Below are 7,987 nucleotides of genomic sequence, written 5' to 3'. Positions count from 1 at the left end.
TCCTACAATCTTAAATTCATTTCACCACTTTTCGAAAATTTCTCATGAAAGAATTAAATTTTTTTTCAAGGCATCTTCCTTCGTGACTGTAGGTTACTGTTCCAACTATTTCTTGATTATAACCTCATAGCAATCATAATTTTAAGTTTCTGTTTTATGGCTTTAATTTACAGAGCTCAAGCCACTTTTAGCCCGTTCTCCTTCTAGTGTACACATTTTCGTGTTCCCACACTTAGCGCCGATGACAACAATTACAACCAGTGAGTGCAAATACGCAAAGAGACTTCAACAGGCGAGAGACTATCAAAGATATTGTCAATAATACTTACAGCCGCTATAATATTTCCGGACGGGACCATCTATTTCAAAAGATCCAAATGTTCTCAGTACTACTGTGCAACCTCTCAATCTCACCCCTCTACGTTCAATATCATTCCGCATCGGGATTTAGGCGCAACATTATTGGCCATCTATGAAGCGCAGTATTTCAAACTTTGAACACTCGGCGAAGATATGTTTTATCTATAGTCTTTGCAAAGAGGTATATAACAGTACACACATTTGACAGATTGCTTGGGCAAAATTAACTAATAGCCACACCTTGAAACAATTTATTACAAAAATAAAAAACAACATACACAGAAAAATGATTCCCTTTAAGAAAGTCACAGCGGCTATGGACCCATGGACGCAAAAGAACATTGACAAAAGCAGCGGGAAAGCATATTTAAGTCTGCAGTTTATAATTATAACATTTATTGGAAGTTTAGAATGGAAAATTATGTTTCTGGGTTCTGTTATGACTAAACAATATACACGGTTACCTAATTAGTATTTGTGTTTGCTCAACGTTATCACTATAACGGCGATGATACGTCCTTGGACTTTGCAGGAGCTCCTTCTGATAAGATATCAGTTTCCATCAGGTCCTTTGCATATGAGTTAGAATCATGAATCTTATGAACAAATGTAATAAAACTCTGAAATTATTAGAAAGAAATTCAACATTTTTTCGCCTGTATTATAAAAAGTCAACTGGTAATGATCAGTTGTCAGTGCAGAAGTTCAGACATCCACTGAGCAGGACATCAGGGACATTAAACGCAGACTTAAGAAGCATACAGAATCTTATTCCCTTTGTACCTAAACAGCCATACGCAAAGAAGCACTTTAGTGATCAATGTGATGTTGTTGTCATTGGTGGTGGCGCCGTTGGTTCCTCAGTAGCCTTCTGGCTAAAGACTAGGGTGCGGAATGGTGTCAGAGTTATTGTCATTGAGAAAGACCCTTCGGTATGTATCTACATTTTATTTATAAGTTTAGTCAATTCATTATGTTTATTTTAGTTACTGGTAATGAAGTAATGTGATCTGTGATTGCAACAGTATGCGAAAGCCTCTACACCACTTTCCTGTGGCGGTATCAGACAACAGTTCAGCTTGCCTGAAAACATACAGATGTCAATGTTTGGAGCAGAATTTCTTCGAAACCTAAAGAGCTATCTTCATGTAGAGGGAGAGAACACACCAGATGTATCTTTTAAGCCACATGGGTATCTTTTTCTAGCAACTGATAGATCTGCCCAGCAACTGGAGGAAAATGCACGCCTTCAACAGTAAGTTGGAATCTATTTATGTATTTAGTCAATCATTCATCCAGTGGCCATATAACGATAGTATAGGATTTGTCATCATATACAATGGAAATAGCTCAAAATGTTCATACACATATATGAAAATGCTTTTACGAGGGCAGAATAGGTGTTTGGCTGTGGTCTTACTGAAGTAATGACCCCAGCATTTGCCTGAAATGATTTAGGAAAACATAAATCAAGATGACGAGAGAGACCAATCTACATCCTCCCAAAAATGAGGTCAATGCCCCAACAATTGCACTGTCTCATTCGGTTGATACCAACTGTACAATGTTGTTTCGATCATAAACAGTTTGCAGCAGAGAAAGTATAAAATATAGCTGATCACTACACACCCTATGGACAGCCATTGATACTCCTGGACCATGAACATACTATTATGCCTCTTGGACTCCCTCCTGTCTCAAAGTTGATCCATTGTGGACACTGGACAATGGCCAATCAAATATTTAACACGCAAACTCGCAAAACAGCCATGAAATTTGAGAAGTTATTTTATTTTATTTTCACAACCAGTTTCGGCAATTCAATGTGCCATCTTCTGGCCCCATGTGCGCCTCAGGTACAGACACTCAGACGTATAGATATTGGCATACTGGAGAGTTTCCAGATGTCGTGAATTCGCTTCCTCCGAAGACTTGACTGCAGCTTCATTCTGTTCGGGAAACCCGACTCCCAGCCCATAAACACGAATATATGCCTCATGCACGTCTTCAAGACCTCCGTTCAGTCCATCTCAAAAACTGAACGAACAGCCTCGCATGATGCGTGAGCCGTTGAGCTTGCTGTGCTGCAACTACTAAAGATTGTGATATGCCTCTGTCATGTTGCAGTGGATAAAGCTAATCACCTGGATTTGCTCTAATTACTTGCACGACCGTGCAGCTAATTGTAGCGCTACAAAACGACGTAAATACTCTCTTTTTATTTTCGATAAATAGTATAATTTGAATATTTATATTCGTTAATATTTATTTGTCTGTAGGGTCTTCAGCTACATCAAATAAGAACTGCGCGATTACTCGTAACATAAAGTTTTCTAACTCGTAGCGATTAAAAGCTATGACACGGATTAATTGATACGTGCATTTCACTACCAAAGAAGCTATAGCACTGAAAAATATTTATTGCAACTTGAATAAACCTTAAAATAAATTAATCTTTCGTTTTCTTTGTATTCTGAAGATCTAGACTTTCTGTCTTATTGTATCTCACAAGGAGTTATTGAATAAAGTAATTAGTTCAAGTCCATATGTATTTTCGCTTATTTTTATCTCTGAGATCGATTTTATTTCAAGCAATGGTCGATATCGAAAATGCATAAAAAACATGGAGATCGATTTTATTCCAAGCAAGAAGCAATGCTGAATATCGAAAATGCTTGAACAACATGCTGATATTTCATGAAATGCTTCGCATATAGTATCGTAGACACCAGTTCGCTTTAAAATACATCTAATTTTTGTATGACAGTCTTCAGAAGCTCTTGACAATGCCATCAGTAAGATCTCCATGGCGCTGGCCGTCAGCTATTAGGTCAAAGTCAAGATGAATAAGACTGCGTCGTGTTCATCTCGTGCGCTCCACGTGAACAGAAAAAAAAACGCAAATTTCTTTTAATGTCTTAACAAATATATAATGATGTACATTCAGAATAAACTGATCGTTATTTACCTGACGTCTGTTTGAGGGGAAACGACTTCTGCGTTAGAGAGAATATTGGGGAATATTCTGAAACACTCCAAGCACAGGGAAATGTTGAAACATTACTCTCGTGCACTATAGGTCCTAGCATATGAGTTTCGTATAACAGCTTACAATTTGATCGCAAGTTATCATGAGTTAGGGAGTTATAGTTATCCTCCTCCGTTGTTAACCATTATCGTAAGACTTATAAGTAATTGTATGTTTTGTTGACCCTGTACAGAAATTCTGTACGTAGATACAGCTGATATGCGACAAGTCTGTATTATAAGATGAAATGAGACAACATGAATTAATGTGATGATTATGAACAGTGTATCTATTACAAATACAATTGGGGTGGACATACAAAACAGCCGCAGATAAATTACTACTTACACAGAATTATACCTAGCGTTTTTTTAAACAACAAGAAAAATATGCATGGTTAATCCTAATAAGAACACGAAAAAGCGAAAGGATGTTTACCATTCTTACCGCATTGTGTAATCGGAATTCAGGCCATCCCTTCTTGCCCAAAAGACTCAAATATACATTACTACATCATACTCTGCTTATGAATTTACAACAGTTAATCTAGTTTATAAAGGTTATTGTTTTTGCAGGGTATTTGTGACCATAGTTTACAACTGCAGCTTTTTGTATAAGAGAAATTTAAAAATTAGAAGATATTTATAAATATATACAGCATCATGGATGAAAATATGTTGCATAATATTCTAGTTCTTCATGCTAAAAAAAATTTATTTATACTGTAAGACGTTTACTGATGAGACTGTTGTGTAGAGGTCCCTGAATTTTGCAGTCTGTTTTTACTGTTTCACATTTAACACAGTCTATATAGATTTTCCACTACCACTGTTTATAACAATGATAATATACACATTTAGATATTCAGTTACACTAGAATAACACTTCTGCAGTAGGTACATTTGAATAGCTGCTTTAAATTTTGAGAAATTTTGATTTCATGGAGTAGTATGCTGTGAAGCTTGTTTTCTGCTTTTTAAATGTAAGCCTATAGTATGCATTACTTATGAAGCATGTTTTAGATGCTGCTTAAACAGATGTATTTTAGCAATCATTTTCATCTCCTTGGGAAATTTATTATACAGTTTTATGCCCAGACAGGAGAATGTTCCTTTGAGGTTTCTTTTCCATGGTAAATGTGAGTTCAAGCTAGCTTTTGTTCGATGATTATCTATAGAAATAGGTTATCTACAGAATTACGTAGTAATCTTTTCTGTGATATGCACAGCAGATTGGTAGATATACGGTATTCACTTAATGTGGTAAGAATATCCAGTTTGTTAAATAATTCTTTACAGTGAGCCCAACTACTACATGTAGTTATAATTCTTACCTCCTCTGTTACCTACTTTGGTAACTTTGACCATGTTTTGTGCCTTTGATCGCCAGAAAATAATCACATAGCTAAGAATTCAATGTATGTGGGAATAGTATGTTACCACAAGACACTGGCTTTTACAAGCTGATTGATTCATATACAAAAATACAAACTGCATGGGTGTGCAGTTGATGGTACAATGTTTCTCATTAAATATACATACGTGTATTCTTACAAATTTTGCAGTTCTTATAATTAGTCTTACAATATTCATAATTATGCCATATAGCGTTGCTTAATACATGGCGTATTCATGGGTATAAATGGCTATCTGTGATTTTCTAAATATTCATGTACAGTGTTACAGCTTCTACGTAATAAATAAGATTTTAACCCTTGACTGTAGGTATGAACTTCATTTACAACTTTAGTATCCTGTAGCTGTCTGTTGTTTAGTATTAGGAGTATGTGCTGAGATCAGGAGACTTGGCTTTGAATCCTGGCCTTGGTACAACTTTTCATTCATCGCTTCCAGCTGCATATATACATCACAGATGTTTGAGACTTGGAAATATCTTTGGAATCATATAGTTTCATCTGATTCAAGCACCTAGGCCTGGGTTTCAGGCAGGATCCCCCATTTTGTTTGACACTGCAGTGCTATTCCAATACAGTCGGAGGGCCTCTGGAGTGCTGTTCGAATTTAGGGGGAATACCAAGTGGGCTGAGGCATCCATGGGAATTTGGATTAAAGAGTGAAGTGTGCTAGAATAGTCCGTGCAGTTGTGCTGAACCGCTGTACCAGAGTGGCATTGTTAGTGCATCTGCCTGGTGAGCAGGAGACCCGAATCTGAATCCCAGCCTTGGTACAAATTTCCATTCATTACTTCAGTCTGCATATACACTCCTGGAAATGGAAAAAAGAACACATTGACACCGGTGTGTCAGACCCACCATACTTGCTCCGGACACTGCGAGAGGGCTGTACAAGCAATGATCACACGCACGGCACAGCGGACACACCAGGAACCGCGGTGTTGGCCGTCGAATGGCGCTAGCTGCGCAGCATTTGTGCACCACCGCCGTCAGTGTCAGCCAGTTTGCCGTGGCATACGGAGCTCCATCGTAGTCTTTAACACTGGTAGCATGCCGCGACAGCGTGGACGTGAACCGTATGTGCAGTTGACGGACTTTGAGCGAGGGCGTATAGTGGGCATGCGGGAGGCCGGGTGGACGTACCGCCGAATTGCTCAACACGTGGGGCGTGAGGTCTCCACAGTACATCGATGTTGTCACCAGTGGTCGGCGGAAGGTGCACGTGCCCGTCGACCTGGGACCGGACCGCAGCGACGCACGGATGCACGCCAAGACCGTAGGATCCTACGCAGTGCCGTAGGGGACCGCACCGCCACTTCCCAGCAAATTAGGGACACTGTTGCTCCTGGGGTATCGGCGAGGACCATTCGCAACCGTCTCCATGAAGCTGGGCTACGGTCCCGCACACCGTTAGGCCGTCTTCCGCTCACGCCCCAACATCGTGCAGCCCGCCTCCAGTGGTGTCGCGACAGGCGTGAATGGAGGGACGAATGGAGACGTGTCGTCTTCAGCGATGAGAGTCGCTTCTGCCTTGGTGCCAATGATGGTCGTATGCGTGTTTGGCGCCGTGCAGGTGAGCGCCACAATCAGGACTGCATACGACCGAGGCACACAGGGCCAACACCCGGCATCATGGTGTGGGGAGCGATCTCCTACACTGGCTGTACACCACTGGTGATCGTCGAGGGGACACTGAATAGTGCACGGTACATCCAAACCGTCATCGAACCCATCGTTCTACCATTCCTAGACCGGCAAGGGAACTTGCTGTTCCAACAGGACACTGCACGTCCGCATGTATCCCGTGCCACCCAACGTGCTCTAGAAGGTGTAAGTCAACTACCCTGGCCAGCAAGATCTCCGGATCTGTCCCCCATTGAGCATGTTTGGGACTGGATGAAGCGTCGTCTCACGCGGTCTGCACGTCCAGCACGAACGCTGGTCCAGCTGAGGCGCCAGGTGGAAATGGCATGGCAAACCGTTCCACAAGACTACATCCAGCATCTCTACGATCGTCTCCATGGGAGAATAGCAGCCTGCATTGCTGCGAAAGGTGGATATACACTGTACTAGTGCCGACATTGTGCATGCTCTGTTGCCTGTGTCTATGTGCCTGTGGTTCTGTCAGTGTGATCATGTGATGTATCTGACCCCAGGAATGTGTCAATAAAGTTTCCCCTTCCTGGGACAATGAATTCACGGTGTTCTTATTTCAATTTCCAGGAGTGTATTTCTCCCTCTCGGTTGCTGGATAGAGTACCATTCAGCTTGGCAGCTGGTCCTGGGTGGATAAGACATTTATGTGTGGAAATTTCTGTTCTAATTTCTTGACACTGTTGTTGAAGAGAACGTTCACAAAGTTTGTTGTTTCTTTCAGGTAGCTTATTTGACAATCTTTATTTTTAATTTGTGGATTCAAATGTTTTTCCCCGATGTTTGCTGTCTCGAGTTTGGTAGTATTCCAGGCTGATTTGCTATTTTTTTCTGCCTGAAATATTATTTTATAGTTTCTAAATTTTTTAGCAGTACCTCTCTGTAAATTTTCGTATAGTTTTTACAAAACTGCAAAAAGGCAGGGTCAGTCTGTCTATTTCTGATGGAAGGAGATACCTAAGAGTTTCAGAGGATTTTTGATGCCTCTGGTTGCCCATATTTTTCTTTCTGCAATGGAATACAATGTTTTTTTTTTCCAAATTTTGGTTTGAATATGGACATAAAATTATTAAACATTTTGTTCACATTTGTTTCAGCATATACTTTCTCCCACCTTTCAAATTGGAACTCAGATGAAAATCAATGCACATCTGACTTTGACAAGATCCTTTCATATACTTCTAATTTGGGAGGCTTGTTGCTTATTTGTGCTATACTTGGACAGTAGTACTGATAAAGCAATGTATCCAGATAGCATACAACATTTATTATTTAAGAGCAAGGAAAAACTAACTACTGCAAACACAAAGAGTAAACATGTCTCACTGAACATAAATACTTCCAACACTTTGTGCTGTCATTACAATCATCACTGTAATGCCTGATCACTGCATTACTCCACTAGTGCCATCAGTATCTGGTATTGAAGCGAACGTGACACCCCTCTCATGTGATCACTTGGTACGTGGAGCCTGGTGTGGTATTTTATGAATTGCCATTTGATGCTCATTGTGGCAGAGTCACATCTGTTG

The sequence above is a fragment of the Schistocerca nitens genome, chromosome 5 (assembly GCF_023898315.1).
Source record: "Schistocerca nitens isolate TAMUIC-IGC-003100 chromosome 5, iqSchNite1.1, whole genome shotgun sequence".
Lineage (NCBI taxonomy): Eukaryota > Metazoa > Arthropoda > Insecta > Orthoptera > Acrididae > Schistocerca > Schistocerca nitens.
This window is presented reverse-complemented; position numbering follows the sequence as displayed.